This window comes from Cetorhinus maximus, chromosome 13 (genome assembly GCF_964194155.1).
Source record: "Cetorhinus maximus chromosome 13, sCetMax3.hap1.1, whole genome shotgun sequence".
In the NCBI taxonomy this organism is placed as follows: Eukaryota; Metazoa; Chordata; class Chondrichthyes; order Lamniformes; family Cetorhinidae; genus Cetorhinus; species Cetorhinus maximus.
The window spans coordinates 80,221,263-80,240,693 of NC_135891.1; the positions used below are offsets into that span (position 1 = coordinate 80,221,263).

General features: G+C 42.7%; 1 protein-coding gene across 1 annotated transcript in view; it reads left to right on the forward strand.

The window, feature by feature from the left end:
- Positions 1-19,431, forward strand: part of LOC144688748 (zinc finger and BTB domain-containing protein 7A-like) — a 185,703-nt gene that overhangs the window by 467 nt on the left and 165,805 nt on the right. The window lies entirely within an intron of this gene.

The window sequence follows — 19,431 nt, forward strand, 5'->3', positions numbered from 1 at the left end:
TGCGTGGGCGCGCGCTAGATGTGTGATTGACAGGTCAGCCAACCAATGGTGGTAGGCGATGGGGGGGGGACTAATTGTGACGTAGATCGTGGGATGGGGATGGGGAAGCGGAAGGGGGAGGAGTGGAGTTGGGGAGGGCGGGCTCGGTATGTTGGTAATGAAGTTAGGTTGAGTCCGCAAGAGGGAGAGCTTCTTAAAAGATCCTAATCTTAAAGGGAAGGTGGGCATGGCCTCCAGTGCGCACTAATAATCGCTCAGCAGCGCGACTGCCTGTGCTTTTAGAGGTTGAATGGCATAAATGTTGCTTTATAACGTCATTAAAAAAAAGGTAGTGGGTAATTGTTGAGCTGTTTGGCTCAGCCTCTGCCAGCACTTGGCCAATGTAGTGTCCCAGCTGCCTGCAGTTGGGCAGCACCAACAGTGAAAGTTTAAAGAGGAAGCTTCTGGCCTTTTCTCAGTCACCCTCACACTGACTTCCACTGAGGCTCGGCCTCATGTTCCTGCCCAGGGTCATGGTGCAACCTGAGCTTTAATTTATTCCACTTGGCAATATATTTAACATTGTCTTTGAAATGTATAAATGCTGGATACAGGCCCTGCCCTTGTCATCCAAGGTGACAGCTTCATCACAAGAGACAACATAATGGATTTAGCAGCATCGGCGGAGAAGAAATCAGTCAACGTTTCGAGCCCTCGTGGCTCTTCGGCAGAACTGAAGCATAGTTTCAACAAGGGAGAAATATAAATTGGTTTAAGGTGGGGGGGAAGAGACACATTGAGGGTGTGGTGTGAGCAGATAATCAAAAGATGTCAGAGACAAAAGGGTCAAAGAGGTGTTGAAGGTGGTGGTCTTTGAGAAAAGTGCTAATTAAGAATGGAAAACAGGATATTCAAAGTACAGCTCTAGTGGGGGTGGGGTGGAAAGACTAAAGGTTTTAGTTTTAGATTTAAAAATAATGGAAATAGGTGGGGAAAGAAGAATCTATATAAATTATTTTAAAAAAAAGGCGGGTGGGGGGGAAAAGAAACGGGGTGGGGATGGGGGGAGGGGGAGTTTAAGATCTAAAGTTGTTGAATTCAATATTCAGCCCAGAAGGCTGTAAAGTGCCTAGTCGGAAGATGAGGTGCTGTTCCTCCAGTTTGCGTTGGGCTTCACTGGAACAATGCAGCAAGCCAAGGACAGACATGTGGGCAAGAGAACAGGGTGGAGTGTTAAAATGGCAAGCGACAGGGAGGTTTGGGTCTTTCTTGCGGACAGACCGCAGGTGTTCCGCAAAACGGTCGCCCAGTTTGCGTTTGGTCTCTCCAATGTAGAGGAGACCGCATTGGGAGCAACGAATGCAGTAGACTAAGTTAGGGGAAATGCAAGTGAAATGCTGCTTCACTTGAAAGGAGTGTTTGGGCCCTTGGACGATGAGGAGAGAGGAAGTGAAGGGGCAGGTGTTGCATCTTCTGCGTGGGCATGGGGAGGTGCCATAAGTGGGGGTTGAGGAGTAGGGGGTGATGGAGGAGTGGACCAGGGTGTCCCGGAGGGAACGATCCCTACGGAATGCCGTCAAGGGGGGTGAAGGGAAGATGTGTTTGGTGGTGGCATCATGCTGGAGTTGGCGGAAATGGCGGAGGATGATCCTTTGAATGCGGAGGCTGGTGGGGTGATAAGTGAGGACAAGGGGGACCCTATCATGTTTCTGGGAAGGAGGAGAAGGCGTGAGGGAGGATGCGCGGGATATGGGCCGGACACGGTTGAGGGCCCTGTCAACGACCGTGGATGGAAAACCTCGGTTAAGGAAGAAGGAGGACATGTCAGAGGAGCTGTTTTTGAAGGTAGCGTCATCAGAACAGATGCGACGGAGGCGAAGGAACTGAGAGAATGGGATGGAGTCTTTACAGGAAGCGGGGTGTGAGGAGCTGTAGTCGAGGTAGCTGTGGGAGTCGGTAGGCTTGTAATGGATATTGGTGGACAGTCTATCATCAGAAATTGAGACAGAGAGGTCAAGGAAGGGAAGAGAAGTGTCAGAGATGGACCATGTGAAGATGATGGAGGGGTGGAGATTGGAAGCAAAATTAATAAATTTTTCCAGGTCCCGACGAGAGCATGAAGCAGCACCGAAGTAATCATCGATGTACCGGAGAAAGAGTTGTGGGAGGGGGCCGGAGTAGGACTGGAACAAGGAATGTTCCACATACCCCATAAAGAGACATCACATCTTTTGATTATCTGCTCACACCACACCCTCAATGTGTCTCTTCCCCCCCACCTTAAACCAATTTATATTTCTCCCTTGTTGAAACTATGCTTCAGTTCTGCCGAAGAGCCATGAGGGCTCGAAACGTTGACTGATTTCTTCTCCGCCGATGCTGCCAGACTTGCTGAGTTTTTCCAGGTAATTCTGTTTTTATTTTGTTTTGGATTTCCAGCATCCGCAGTAGCTTTTAGCTTTTTGTTTTTAACATAATGATTTGCTCAACACCTTCCTTTACCTGTGGGCCTTTGGGGGTGCCATAAGACTCAAAACTAGAGCCTTGTACAATATTTGGGATGTATAATTAACAGTACTAACAGTACAAGTTGTGGGCTGCAGAGATAACTGGGGCCTTGTGTTGAACACTGGCTTCCTGCTTTGATGTTGAAAGTGTGATGGCATATTTTTGCAGACTGTTCAGTGTTTTAAAATGAGCACATTGATGAAGAGGTATACCTGCATGCATCATAAGTTTTGTGTAGCTAAATAAATGGTCTCTGGGTACAACTGAAAGTTAAGCTTTTTGCCAATTTGTAAAAAGTCAACAATTTTTTTTCAAGTGGTGTCAGGGAGTGAGTCCATTATTTGTTCTTACTTTTCAGATTTGCTGCCCCTTGGTGTTGTGGAGACAATAATTTTTCATGTGTTTTATTTTGAAATATAATTTGTGTGAGATAAATAATCAAAAGCTGCACTAAACAGTTTTGTCTGGACAAACATCTTCCATTGTTTGAGTTGTTTTAAAATACGCTAAACTCTCTATTCAATTGGGAAGGGGGTGGGAAAGGAGGAGGATACAAGAAAGGAATTTTGAACATGAACTGTGCATACAAACTGTTTCTAGCTGATCTAATCCAGTAGTTATTTTTACTGATAAATGTACTCGGGTGTACAATGCAAGCAAGGCTGTAAGGGGATTTTCACCAACCAGCTATTAAAATTTTCAAAAGCTATAGGAAAGAAAATGTATTTCTCGGAAGTGTTGCTAGTTTATAATTTACAAAACCAAATACAGTAATCAAGTTAAATAATTTAGACACTGTGTCCAGTTTTGATGTCTGCCCCACTGCTTCCCCTGCTCCCATATCTGGGGATAGATATTAAAGCTGTATAGATTTAAGCAAGGATGTAGAGGAAGGCGACGAGTAAAAGCTAAACTTGTATCTTAGTTACGAGGATGGTTGAGTGTCGGTGATCTTCATGTTGGAGAAATGCTTGATTTGGGGATATGGTCGAGGGTTATGAAAGGACTGCGTCTAAAAGATTTGACTGTTACTTGTAATTAAGGACATGATGGCTTGCCTGCAAAATAAGTAGGCGGGTTAGATGCCGAATCAAGGATGCCACTTGAGTGCAGTACTGAGGGAGCGCTGCACTGTCAGAGGTGCTGTCATTCGGGTGAGATGTTAAATCAAAGCCCCATCGGCCTGCTCAGGCGGATGTAAAAGATCCCATGGCACTATTTTGAAGAAGAGCAGGGAGGAGTTATCCTTGGTGTCCTGGCCAATATTCATTCCTCAATCAACATCACTAAAAAAACAGCTTATCTTGTCGTTATCACGTTGTTGTTTGTGGGAGCTTGCTGTGCGTATACTGGCTGCCATGTTGCCTATGTTACCACAAGTGACTACATTCCAATTAAGTACTTTATTGGCTGTAATGTGTTTTGAGACATCTGGTGGACATGATAAAGTGTTTCACAAAGTTTTTTTTTCTCCTGTGCTTGTTTACCTTTGTAACAAGTTACCCCTGCTCTGTTAAGAAAGGACTTGACAAGTTGGATGAAGGTGAAGGAAGTTGACTTAGATGAAGCAAGAATAGTTTTTAATCCTGCAGCATTTCAAATGCAGCCAAATGTGGAGCAATTTATTATGGAGTTGAGATTTTGTGGGAGTAGAGAGCGTATGGAAAAAGAAATCATGAATGGGGAGTAAAAAAAAAATGCTATTTATCCAGAACACTAAATATAAGTTCCATCACATGATTATTGGCTCAGTCACAAGATCCGTTTGACATTTCTTGCACCCATTCGGCAAAACAGCACAGTTCTAATTCCTACGAACAAATCTGTCATAATTGACAGAGTGCCACATGAGATGGCATAAGTATGCAAAGAGCAACAAGACCAATTTTACAACTTGTGATTTTTGGAGAGTCTCAAAAGTTCAACCTGAGCAGAACCGTGGACTACGTTTCTTGGGTGTGTTTAGTATTTATTTATTTTGTTTATGGGCTATAGGTGCCGCCAGCAAGGCTAGCATTTATTGCCAATCTTTTGTGGTGTGCCACCACCTTAAGCTACAGCTTATGTGGTGAAGATACTTCCACAGTGCTGTTAGGGAGGGAGTTCCTGGATTTTGACCCAGCGATGATCCAGAACAGCCAAAATATTTCCAAATCATGATGGTGTCATGTATCCTACTCCTATAATCAAGCACCTCTTCCATTTGTACCATAGTCTCTGCCTGGCTTAATACTTTTTAACACATATTATACCACTGGTTAAAATCCAGAGAAAGAGAGTCCTACAATAGCGCCATGCTGCACTTGCGCCTAGATTCCTGAACAGCCACTTCTCCTGTTGATCAGTCAAATTGTTGTTTGATTTAAGACATGTAATCCCCATTCTCTTGCATGTCAATTCCTTCCCCTCTGTTTTCCCCCTCTTCCATGAATATCCATCAGGATCTCTGCAGCAAACCCCACCTTCAAATGTAAGCTACAATTGTCATTACTGCTGCCCAGCCGCAGTAATAGAGCCAAGTATTTCCAGCAGAACCATGGTTCAAATGGAAGGGGTTGGCAGCATCCCGTTTGTATACGATAGCTGTATAACCTTTGGCTTTGACACCCCGATGCACATGGCTTCCTGTTGTACTTCTGTTGATAACTGGGCTCCTTCTGTTGATAATGTTTTTCTGCTGTTACTGATGTTGGATACTGCCTCCAATGTGCTGCTAACCGTGAGATTGTGAGTGAAGCACTGACCAGCAGCCGTGCGGTACAGAATTCAACATCTCCCCTGGGTCAACTGCCTTTAGCTTCTGTCAATCTTTAATGAAGTTAAACTCTGATAAGTGGCAAAAAGGTTTTTTTCTTTTGTAAATCTTCCACCAGGTTTAAGGATTGCAATCTGTTTGACATCTCTTTGACTATCTGAGGACTTGTATGTTTAATGATGCCAACAAACCCACCCACAGAGTTGCACTAAAATAAAAACAAAGTGCTGGGAATACTCAACAGATCTGGCAGATGCTGTGGAGAGAGAAACAGAGCTAAAGTTCTGAATCGAATATGACTGTTCAGAACTGAAAGAAGGTCGAAATGCAAGTTGCAATTTTTGGTAATTAATGTAGAAAAGCATCAACATTACTTTGGTGTGATCGACATGAAAGTGAGTTAAAAGGGTCTGTGCTGTCTTGCAATAGGAGAGTGATTTTTCTTCAAAAAACATTCAAAACAGAAGTCTGGATTATGTTGCACATTTTACTTGTGTCAAACTTTTATATCTGGACAGACTGCATCTTTTAGAGAGGTTTGCAGCAAAGCCCCAATATCTGGATGTGGTCTGTAGTAGCAGGATTCATGTATTTAGTTTTAGCAACATAACTTGTGATCCTTTTTTCCGTTTTGATCGCACTATCCCTAACCTATGATATCCTGTATTATTGTACTATGTAACCAGTGGATCTTTTCAGTGACTGATCTTAAATAATGTATGGATAAAACTAGCTATCATGTTTTTTTTAATCTGTTGGTTTCACTTCAAAATGGCCCATTGACAGTGAACCCCAGAAACTGCTAAGCAAGTACTGGCACAGTCTCGAGGACATACTTACTGATTGTTAAATGGTAAACCAACAACAACTTATATAGTACCATTTAACGTAGTAAAATATCCCAAGTTGCTTCAGACGAGCATTAAAAGTCAACATAAATATTAGGACAAATAACCAAAAGGTTGGTCAAAGAGGTAGGTTTTAAGGAATGTCTTGAAGAGGGAGAGAGGCAGAGAGATTTAGGGAGAGAGTTCTAAAGCTGAGGCCTAGATAGCTGGTGGAACAGCTGATAGTGGTGGGGATGAAGGAAATCAGGGTTGCACAAGATTACAGGCCATCTTAGAAATTAGACCTATTCATTTGGAGGCACTACTGTTGTCTTGACCTGGTTGATGAGGAACTGTTGTTTTAAGAAAGCTTTCATTTATAGTGCCTTAACTTTCAGAATTCCCTAAAGGTACTTCATATGCAGTTCGTTATTTTGTAGCTTTAGAAAAATTAGACTATTCCCATTAAATGTAACATTGAGTTAAATGAATTGATATCTTTAAATGGTTAAATCAAAAAAAAAATGTCACTAGTACATAGATGTTCTTATTTGGCTTTTGTCTTCAATTTGGAAATAAAGCTACTGACAAGTGGTTGCATTATTTCTGTTCCTCTTTGGAAGATTCCTCAATGAATAGTTGACCCATATGGACTTGTAAGGGTTCCAGAATCAGTCACTGGGTTCACAACCCCTTAATCCCCACCCGCCCCCTCTCCAAAATGATTAAGAGGAAATCACAGTACGACTGTATCAGCCTCTCCTGGTACTGGCACAAAGGCACCATTAGCAGAAGTCTGAATAAAGCTACTTCCTGTACTTTCAGGCTGGAAATATTTTGAGAGGGGTGGGAAAACAAATTCTGAAGGAGAGTGTCTCCCAGAAAAAACCAGGATGCACTAATTAGAAGTTTGTAACAAGTATCTACTAGTCACATCTCTTGTCTGTTGTAAAGACTTCATTTTATAAGCCTGTGTTTGCTTGTTGGGCATTTTGGGAAGTTGCCAGATGCATCCAATTTATGTTATTACCTCATCATTTTTTAAAGACTAGAAGGTCAAAAACCTTATGATTTTATAACTTTTGTGACATCGACAGCCTGCACATCTTTACCTGTCACTGAAACTTGCATTTTTATGATGCCTTTAATATTGAAAAACATCCCAGATGCCTCAGAGACTAAATCAGACAAAAATGGATGCTGAGCTAGCGGAGATGTTAGGAGGATAATCAAAAGCCTGGTCAGAGATGGGTTTTAAGAGATGAGGGAGGGGTAGGATATAGATAGCTGAAGGCATTTGCCAGTGGTGTAGTGAGGAGGAGAGATGGGGCGGTGGTGGTGGTGGGGGGTGATTGTGAAGATTCACAAAGGCCTCTCTCCAGAAAGTTTATGGAGGGGTGAACTATGAAAGGATTTAAATATGAGGATGAGAATTTTCAATTGGAGGTGTTGGTAGACCAGGTGCCAATATATGTCAACAAGATTAGGGATGATGAGCCAGTGGGACTTTGCAGGCTGCATATGAGCTGCAGAGTTTTGGGTCAGCTGAAGTTTATGCAGAATGGAAGTCAGCCAGCAGAGCATTTGGAGTTGGAAGACAAACTGGGATCGAATAGCTCACTGAAGTATTGCAGTGAATGGAGAGGGGATGGAATAAATGGCAAGACTATGGAGTTTGTGGTGTAGGCCGAAAATGATGAATTCAGACTTCCTAATATTTAACTGAAGGATTATCCAAAAGAGGATGAGTCAAGGTTGTAGGTTCAAGTCCCACTCTAGGATTTGAGTACAAAAATACAGGCTGAAAATCCATTGCAGTACTGAGGGAGTGCTGCAGTTTCAGAGGTGTTATCTTTCGGATGAGACCATTAACCCAATGCCCCTTCCCTCTCCAGCAGGCGTAAAAGATCCCATGGTACTGCTCAAAGCAGAGCAGGAGAATTATCCCTGGTGTCCTGGCCAATATTCATCCCTCAGTCCACATCATAAAAACAGATTATCTGGTTATTATCACGTTCCTTTCTGTGGGAGCTTGCTGTGTAAAGTTGGCTGCCATGTTTCCTACATTATTCAAAAATTCTTAATTCTTGACTGTAAAGTGCTTTGGGACATCTGGTAGTGATGAAAGGTGCTATATAAATGCAAGTCTTTTTTTAACCAAATGTCTTTAAGGTTGCACGAGGCATCATGGAGGAGCCAAGAATAGATCCTTGGGGGACTTTAGAAGTAATAGTGTGGGATTGAAAAGTCAAGCAAGTGCCTTTACTGAAGATACTCTGGCTGCAATTGGGTAAGAATGGAACCAAGCAAGGACAATCCCACTGAGCTAGAGAATAGTGGAGATGAGTTGAAGCAGGATGATGTCAAAAGCCGCAGAGAGGATGATGAGGAATAGTGTATCACGGTCACTGAGACTGTTATTTGTGACATCTAGTTAAAGCATTTCAGTGATGTGGCAAAGAAGGAAACTTAATTGGAGTGTTTCATTCAGTTGCAGGAATGGTGTATTGAGGCAACCACATGTTTCAGGGCTTTGGATAGATTTGGGAGCTTGCAGATTGGGGCAGCTGTTTGTGTGGACAGAGGGGTTTTGGGTGGGCTTGTTCAGGCAGGATTCATGATGGTAGTTCTGAAATACAGGGGTACAATATCTCTGGTGAGGAAACCATTTATAATGCCAGCTTGCATGGGGGCCAGGAAGGAACATTTGGTCATCAACAATTTAATGGGGAGAATGGGGTCAAGAGGGCAAGAGGTAGGTCACATGGACACGATGAGCATACTGTTTTGAACTGAACACCTAAATTTTCTCGTGGCAGACTCTTGGAAAGACCAGCCCTGTTTGTGAACAACAGTAGTCAGAAAATAGCTTGAAAATTGACATCAGTATCATGGATTTTTTTTCAAAATAATTGTATTTTTGGTTAAAACCAAGGGGAGTGAAGAAGATCTCTTCTTCCTACATACAAACGTACAAAATAGGAGCAGAAATAGGTAATTGGGCCCCTTGTGCCTGCTCCACCATTCATTAAGATCATGGCTGATCTGTTTGTGTTTCGAATTCCACATTCCCATATACCTCTGATAACCTTAAATTCTTATTAGACAAGGGAATAAATCTACCTCCGCCTTTAAAAATATTCAATGACACCGCCTTCTAAGGCAGAGTTCCAAAGTCGCACAACCCACTGAGAGAAAAAAATTCTCATCTGTCCTAAAAGGGCAACCCCTAATTTTAAAACAGTGCAGCCTAGTTCTGGACTCACCCACAAGAGGAAACATCCTTTTCACATCCACCTTGTCAATACCATTCGGGATCTTATAGACTTCAATCAAGTCACACCTCACTCTTCTAAACTCCAGTAGAAACCAGCCCAGTCTGTCCAACCTTTCCTCATAAGACAACCCGCTCATTCCAGGTATCAAACTAGTAAACCTCCTCTGAACCGCCTCCAACGCATTTGCATCCTTCCTTAAATAAGGAGACCAAAACTGCACCCACTATTTGAGATGTGGTCTCACCAATGCCATGTATAACTGAAGCATAACATCCTTACTTTTATATTCAATTCCTCTCGTAATAAAAGGTAGCATTCCATTAGCATTCTTAATTACTTGCTGTAGCTGCATACTAGCTTTTTGTGACTCATGCACCGGAATACCTAGATCCCTCTGCAGCTTAGAATTCTGCAGCTATACTCCGTTTTAACTAATACTCTGCTTTTTTATTCTTCCTGCCAAAGTGAACAATTTCACATTTATACTCTATCTGCCATATGTTTGCCCACTCACTCAACTAATCTATATCCATCGACAACATCCTTATGTCCTCTTCACAACATACTTTCTGACCTATCTTTTCCTACCAATCTAACTGGCCTATGGTTTCCTATTTTCTGCCTCCCTCCCTCCCTTCTTGAACAGGGGTTATATTTGCTACTTTCCTGTCTGATGGAACCTTTCCAGAATCTAGTGAATTTTGGAAAATTAACACCAACATATCTTCTACGTCATTGGCCACCTCTTTTAAGACCCTAGGATGAAGTCCACCTGGACCCGGAGACTTGTCAGCCCGCAGCTCCATCAGTTTACTCAAAACCGCTTCCCTAATGATTGTAATTTCACCAAGTTCCCCTCTCCCTTCCACCTCCTGATTTACAGCTATGACCAGAATTCTTGTGTTTCCTTTATTGTGAAGCCAGAAGCAAAATATTTGTTCATTTCATCCGCCATTTCCTTATTATCTGCTATTAACTCCCCATTGTCACTCTTTAGAGGACCAACACTCACTTCACTTACTCCTTTTCCTTTTTAAATCCCTGTAGAAACCCTTGCTACCCTTTTTTACATTTTCTAGCTAGCTTCTTCTCATACTCTAATTTCTTACTCCTGATTAACCTTTTAGTCATTCTCTGCCGTTCTTTATATTCTGACCAGTCATCTGACCTGCCACTCATCTTTGCGCAGTTATATGCTTTTTCCTTAAATATTTTCCCTAACAACTTTAGTTAACCATGGTTGGTGGGTCCTCCGTTTAGAATTTTTCTTTATAGTAGGAATGTAGATATTCTGAAATATCCCCTTAAATGTCTGCCACTGCTTCTCTTTTGAACTACCCCCTAGCCTAGTATCCCAGTTCATTTCAGCTAGCTCAGCTCTCATGCCCACTTGGTTGCCCTTATTTAATCTTAAAATACTAGTCTTAGACTCACTCTTACATCCAGTTTGAAAGGGAGAAAATTCAATCATATTGTGGTTGCTGCTACCTAAGGATGCCTTCACTTTGAGGTCATTAATTAATTCTGTCACATTACATAATACCAAGTCTAATATAACCTGCTCTCTGGCTGGTTACAGAACGTGTTGCTTCTCAAGAAACCATCCCAAAAGCATCCTATGAACTCTTCATCCAGGCTACTACTGCTGATCTGATTTGTCCAGTTTATATGTAGATTAAAATCACCCATGATTATTGCTGTCCCTTTATCACAAACACCCAATATTTCTTCTTGTATACCTTGCCCTAAATTGTGGTTACTATTCGGGAACCTGTAGACCACTCCCACCAGTGACTTCTTTCCCCTACTATTCCTCATCTCCACCTAAATCGATTCTACATACTTATCTCCTGAACCAAGATCATTTCTAACTATTGCATAAATGCCATCCTTGAGCAACAGTGCTCCCTCTCCACCTTTACCTAGCTTCCTATTCTTCTTGAATGTCATATACCCCATAATATTCAGGACCCAATCCTTGTCATCCTGCAGCCACATCTCCGTAATAGCTATCAGATCATATTTATTTACTTCAATGTGCGCCATCAATTCATTTACTTTGTTATGAATGCTATGCACATTCCAATACAGAGCTTTTAGTTTTGTAACATCTAGCCTTGACTATTGGTGTATTCTTAGGTTTTATCTCTTTGCCCATTCCATCTATTCTATGACCCTCATTTCTCATATAACTATTACGACCTAATGCCTTGAATCTACCCCTTGATTTGCCACATTTACCCAAGCTAGATCCTTCACCCTTCCTTGTTTAGTTTAAAGCCCGCTCTACTTCTCTAGTTATGTACTTCATAAGAACACTCGTCCCAGCACAGTTCAGGTATAGACCGTCCCAATGATGCAGCCTCCACTTTCCCCAGTACTGATGCCAGTGCCCCACAAACCAGAACCCACTTCTCCCACACCAGTTTTTGAGCCACGCATTCATCTCTCTGATCTTATTTGCCCTATGCCAATTTGTACTCAGGCTCAGGTAATAATCCAGAGATTATTATCATTGAGATTCTGCTTCTTAATTTGGTACCTTAGCTTCTCAAATTGACTATGCCGAACCACCTTCTTTGTCCTGCCTATGTCTTTGGTACCCACATGGACCATGACAACTGGATCCTTTCCCCTCCCACTGCAAGTTCCTTTCCAGCCTTTTGCAGATGTCCCGAACCCTGGCACTGGGCAGGCAATACAGCCTTCTGGCCTCACTCTTTTCTGCAGAGAACACTGTCAATCCCCCTCACTGTACTGTCCGCTACTACCACTACATTCCTATTTGCCCCCCCCCCCCCCCCCCCCCCCAGCTTGAATGGCTTCCTGTGCCATGGCCAGCCTGCTCATCCACCTTGCTAACTTTCGTCCACACAGGTTGTGAGCACCTCAAACCTGTTTGACAATTGCAAAGTCTGAGGCTCCTCCGCTACTGTCTGCTGGTCACATTGCCTGCCTCACTCATGGTCACATCATCCTGTGCCTCACTGCTGACCAAAACAGACGACCCTATTCTAAGAGGTGTGACTGTCTTCTGGAACAAAATGTCCAGATATTTCTCGCCTTCCTCTATGTTGTGCAATGTCTGCAGTTTGGTTTTCAGATCAATAACCCTGATCTGGAATACCTCTAGCTGCTTACACTTTCTGTAGATGTGTTTGCCCTGGATTGCCTTGGCATCCAAAAGCTCCCACATTCCACAGCTGCAACATAACAATCACCTTGCCATTGTTACTTAGGTTATTTAGTTATCTTAATTTAATTACTGAATTCACTTAGAATAATTCCTATATATATTACACCTCTTTCTCCCATGCACAGAATTGCCATGTGAGCCTAATTTGCTACTCACTCAGTCTCCGTCTCATTCCAGCGTATTCGCCTGTCTTCTCACGTGTCCCTTACTGATCTTCTCTCTCCCTATCTCAGCAACATGGATCTATAAATTTCCACAAGTTGGAGCTTCAGGGGTAAATTGCCCTCTGCGGTAATGTCCAATTTGGGCAGGGCTGAACAATCAGGCATTGAGCCATTTCACCAACTTTCTATCACCAGACCCTACTTCTGGGATTGTCCTCCAGAAGTGTTAAACTATGTACATTGTAATATGTATTCCAAAAATATGGACTAATGCATTCATATGGGCTAGTGCATTATAAAATGCAATGTGCTTTCTCTCATTTGTGCCTTGCCAGCAAGGAACTTGTGTGTTTCTGGCATCCAGTGTGGCAATGTGGAGTGGAGGAGGGGGTTAGATTGTAAATAGTGTTTTGCCCCGTGCACTTGGTGATTTTTTTTTTTCTTTAGACAAAGCAGTAAATTGAAAACTGCAGAAAATGACCACCAGTCACACTATACTACAGCAAGGCACCATAGAAATTTCTTATCCCCCTCCCTGATTTTCTCCACCACCACCACCCCTTCACCTGACACCCACAGGTTAAGGGTGGCCAACTGCATGCTGAAGTTTTGCCACCATTGTGATGGACCAAACACAGCTCTGAGTCTTTCTATGATCCTTGCAGATATCAGTTTTTAGGACTGCAGTGTGAAAAGGTGGGAGGTGTCTGTTTAAAAAGGCATCAAAAATCTTGTATGGTTGAAAAAAAGTACCTAGAATTTGGTTCTTGCTTCCTGTACAAAATTAATAGCCAAGATGACATCAGATGCTGAATGCAAGATAATGCGAGACCAGTAAGGTGACATCGATCTAGGTATGGAGTATAATGTCCTTTTAAAAAATATGTATTTCCCTTGATCAGTGTAATATGTGTAATTTAAGGCTGCAATTGCTGCCATGATTCTAAACCGGATTGAAAAAAAAAAAATTGAGGGTCCTGGCAACAGACAAACAATGTTGTGCACAGTACAGAGTGAATAGCCACCATTGACAGATGAGTTGGAGCAAGATGGTGTCTGCTCTTTAGTATGTATGGCAGTTATTTTACAGTATCAGTATCACAAAGGTCTGCTCTGTTGTGTAAATATAGTGACCCAGCCCCATTGCCATAATTTTTAAAGGGAGTCAGCAAATGTGCCTTGCCTGCAGGCTGCCCCCTATCCGTATATTTATGAATGAAAAAGCATGGAGACTACAATCAGCAAATCCTTTTATTTCCAACCTTTTAACCAGTGGTTAAATGTGCTGTGTCGTATCATTCTGCACCCCACAAAGGTTCAATTCCCAATCGCTGTTGAATAAGCAAGCCTTGACTGTAATTAATCTCTGCTGCGGGACTAAGTGCTCATGGAACTGACCTATGTAACAAACTTTTAAAAAGAAAACAAGTTAGCATATTGCCCAAAATGGTCTACGTGTATATAATTTAGTTGCTGGAAATGCATAGTAGATCAATTAACGTTAATCATTTTCTTTCTTGCTACTGTGGAAATCTGACATTCTGTCATCATTAGCCTAGTTTTAGAATGCACTTGGATAAAATAAAACTGTAAAGCATATGTTGCCAATTCCTAATTGCCCTTGAGCTGAGTGGCCTGCTAGGCCATTTCAGAGGGCAATTAAGAGTCAACCACGTTGCTGTGGATCTAGAGTCAGTTATAGGACAGACCGAGTAAGGACAGCAGATTTCCTTCCCTAAAGGACGTAGGTGTTAGGGTTTTTCCGATAATTGATGATAGTCTCATGGTCACCATGACTGAGACTAGGTTTATATTCCAGACTTATTAATTGAATTTAAAATTCCAGCACCTGCCTTGGTGGAATTTGAACCCATGTCTCCCAGGCCTCTGGATTACTAGCCCAGTGACGTCACCATGTATGCAACCCGTCTCTAAAACCGGACAATGGAAGATGGTTTGGGGAAATGGGGTTAAGAAAAGTAGAACATGAGATAAGAAGCTGGGCTGTATCTGTCAATAACATTGTCACAGACTACTCAAATGTGGGAGTGAGTATCTTTGGGTAACTGAAGAGCCTATTCTGTGAGGAGACAGCTGCTAATATGTTGATCAAAAGGTTAAAAATTATTTAATTTTTCTGAAGTATCACAAAAGGCAGAGCGCATCAGCTGGGAATGAGTTGAGATACAAAAGTGTTATCAGGTCCTGGGGAACAGATGGTGCCAAGGAAGTAGTGAAGATTTTGTTCTCAATTTGTTGCATAATCTAATACCAGTATTTGCACTGACTGTATCTTTATTTTTATTTGTTAACCTGATGTTTTCTCCGTCATATCTCCCTCCCGAATTTCTGTTCACCTATGAACAAGGCCCTTGCCATCGTGAGCTAACAGGTGATTGTATCAGCATCGTGGCTTTGATGGAAACCTAGTTGAGGAGTGAAGACCACTTCCTGCCTCTCTCTACCTTTCACCACTTGCCTCGCCCAGACTGTAACACTGGCAGCGTGGCTCTTATCACCAAGTCACTCCTTGGCCTCTCAACTTAATCCTGTAACACTTTTTCCTAATTTGAGCATCTCATCTTGTTCCACTCCTCTCGTCTCTCATTTAAAATCCTCGTTCTCTACTGCCCAACCTAGTACCATGCCAAATTTCTGACTTGGACATCTTTACTGGTTTCCTCCTTCAACCTTTTTACTGAGTGACTACAATTTCAACCTCCACCTCTATTCATCATGTTCTCTCCCTCCATGTAAACTCTCCAACTCATATTCACAGCTACCCACTGACTACCCATCTCATGTAGCCTTGCTGCTCCCATTGTATCAATCACAGATAAAGCCACTTCTGATTACTCTTTACCATTCCCCTTTCCCAGCCCCTACTTCCTTCTGTATCTTTTCCTGGTAGAAAGCAGTCTCCCAATTCACTTACAACTGCACTTCAAAATCCCTGTCTGGCCATTGGCTCTTCATTCTCCACACAATTTCTGCAGCTACCAATTTGCTCAAACACACCCTCACTGCCATCTTCAATGTCCTGGACCCCATTACTCACTCACCCTGGTCATTCCGCTGGTATGGCCCACATCTCCACTCCCTTATGTCCAAGGGACTCGACTTGAATTGATGTGTCAGACAACTGGTTTTAACTATTCACCACTAGATCTGGCTGGACAACATAAAGAGCTATTGAGTCCTGCACTCATCTGACAAAACTGCGTACCATTCCAGTGCAAAGACCCCCAGTTTCTTTTCTCTACTGCAGACTATCTTCTGAAACACCTCTTCCTCATATGCATCGCGTGAGAAGCTCGTGGGCTTCCTTGCCACTAAGATCGAGACAGTCTGATCAATTGCCATTGCCACTTCTATCCCTTTCCCCTAGTCCACTGGGCCAAATTTCCCCAAAAACTCCCCACTGTCTTACATCTGAACTCTCATCTTCCTCTAGTCTCCTTCCTGTTTTCCCATCATGCCCTCTATGAGCTCATCTTGACCATAAGACCCATCTGCTGCTCCCTTGACTCCATTCCAATTAAAGTGCTGACCATCCAACTTCCCTTCCTGGACCCTATGTTAGCTGATATCATCAATGACTGTCTCTCCTCAGATACTGTCCCCTTCTTCTTCAAATCTGCCATCACCACCCCTCTCAAAAAAAACACTCGACCCTCTGTCCTTGCAAACTGCTGCCTCATCTATAATCTTTCCTCCCAAATCTTTGAACATGTCATCTCCCAAATCCATGCCCATCTTTCCCAGAACTCTTGAGTCCCACCAATCAGGTTTCCATCGCGGCTACAGTAATCTTATCTTTGTTGCAATCACACAGGATTGATAAATTATCCCTCTTTGTCATTCTTTACCTTTCTGCAGCATTTGCCATCATGAAGCACACCATCTTCCGATACTTTGCCACTGTCAGGCAGCTGAGTGGGACTGTACTTGGACTTCTCGTAGCCAGAGAATCACCTGCATTGGCTTCTACTGCCGCTCCCACACCATTAACTTTGGCATCCCCCAAAGATCTATCTTTGGGCCCCTCCTATTTCTCACCTATGTGCTGCCCCTCAGTGACACAACCCAAAAACATAGCATTAGTTTACATTTGTATGCCAATGACACCCAGCTCTAACTCACCACCACATCTCCGGACTTCCCCATTATCTCTAAATTGTCAGACTGCTTGTCCACCACCCATTGCTGGTTGAGCAGAAATTTCTCCCAACTAAATATTGGGAAGACTGAAGCCATTATCTTCAATGCCCACCACAAATTCCATTCCCAACTCTATCTCTCTCCCTGGTGACCATCTGAAGCTAAACCAGACTGTTCACATTCATGGTGTCATATTTGACCTGGAGATGAGCTTCCAACCACATTTCCACACCATTGCTAAGATTGCCTATTTTCCACCTCCATAACTTCACCTGACTCTGCCCCTGCCTTCACTTATCTGTTACTACAACCCTTGTTCATACCTTTTATTACCACTAGACATGACACTTGCAATGCATCCTGGCCGGCCTCCCACGTTCTACCTTCTGTAAACTTGAAAGCATCCAAAACTCTGCTGCCCATGACCTAATTCGCACCTAGCCCCATTTTCCCCTTGCCACTATGTTCGCTGACCTTCACTGGATCCTGACTAAGCAATGCCTCAATTTTAAATTCTCATCCGTGTTTTCAAATACCCCCCATGATCTCACTCCTCACGATCCCTGTAATCTCCAGCCCCACAATCCTCCAAGATATCTCTGCTCCTCCAATTCTGGCCTCTTGAGCATCTTGATATTAATTGGCCAACCATTTAGTCTTTTGGTAGTACAGAACTTGAGTATTGCTGAAAAAAGAGACACGTCTAAGCTTTTTGTCTTGCACTCTTCAGGACATTTTGCAAGAATACCAATATGAGGGGGAAAAACAACAATTTATACTGTATGTGAAGAAAGTGCTGATTGGTTAGCAAGTGTCATTACCATGGAGAATGCACCAGTGATGGTAACTGACAGTTAACTGCCAAGCATTGTTTGAAATTTAAACCCAGGAAGCTTGACCCTGATTGGTCAAGGCATTGCCCTGAGGAAAGAGTCAGTGAATGGCTGTCACTTATTTTGTTTAGCTGAAACAGGCGCAATATGTATAGATGTTCTTTCTGTCTGCAAAGAAAAGGGCCCTGTGTATTAATATAAGTAGCTCCAGTACACGCACTGCGAGCCTGATTGACAATCTTAAATTGGTAGTCAGCGTAATTCTTAGCACACTGAGGATTATTTAGCAAATGTTGTCCAATTGCGGAATCACATATAATGCTGGATGCTGTGTTTTGACATTTGCAAGCGCGGGCTGGTTGGGTACGGTCTGTACCCTGCCCATTGTGAACAGCGGCTGGGACACGCTGTTTAATACGATCGCCAGTGTTTGGGACGTACAACGAAAGCCAAGCTGATGCTCTTCTATACCCGTTACCCCAGCTCAGCCACACTGAAAACATACTTCCATGATGTTAAGTTTAACAGATGCATCACATCTCAGCTCATCAAATGATTCAGCAACTTTCGAGAGTTTTACTACATACAGATGGAGAAGTTTGCCCGACAGGCTGTAAACGACGGCACAACCAACGCCAATGACCTAAAAGTCACTAGAGACTCCGAACTATATCGCACTGGAATTTATATACCACATTACTCATTTGTGTGACAGGCATAACATCTTTTTGGCTTGATGGCAGCATCCTGATAGTGGTGAATACCACTTGTGTTTCTATTGCATCGCTGCAGCGTGAAACAGCTAGCTTCACCTGTTGCTCAAGTTCTTCAGATACCTTGCCCTTCCAGGGTAATCTGAGGTAGACTGGGCACTTTTCAGGGCCAAAAGTGATGGCCTTTGGCCCATTCATGAATTTACATGACATACAACAGGAAATCAGGGTAGCCATTTGGTGTGCCCTATGTCAGCATCAAGCATACATGGTCAGCAAATGACAATTTACAAGGTTGCCGATAAGATCAATCTTAAAGCAGTGAAACTGTAAGAACCTTAATGCTTGTATTGACCAGTGAAGGTTGGCTTGCAGGAGACCGAGGTAGAGAGCCCCTGCAGATTTCTCAACTAGTACGTCAAGGGAGGGGAGCCCGTTTGACTGCCCCATTTCAAAGGTGAATTGGTGGCTGTGCCTTCAGCTGCCAAGGCTTCAGAAATTCCCACACCAAAACCTTTCTATCCCTCTTCCTCTTTCCTCTTTTAAGACACTCCTTTAAAACTTACAAACATCTGCTCTAATATTTCTTTGTGGCTTCTTTGTTTTATAATGCTCCTTTGAAGCTCCTTGGGGTGTTTTATGTTAAAGATGCTATATAAATATAAGTTTTGGCTATGTTCCAAGAGATCACATTTAGTTTTATATTTGTAACTTTTTTTTAGAGAAAATGAATCAATGCCAGACCATAATGCTGGATGCAATAATAAATAAAAACAGAAAATGCTGGAAAAACTCAGGCCTGACAGCAACTGTGGAGACAGAAACAGTTAACGTTTTTGAGTCCATAATGACACTACTTCAGAGCTGGATGCTTCTGACCTGCAGCCTGAAACTTGCAACCTGCACACTTTGCTCGCAAATAATTTAATTCTGATTTCCCCAAGGTCCTACCTACTTGACAATTAAGCATATGCCCTTAAAGGGCCACAGTTCCACTTTAGTAATAGAATAATACAT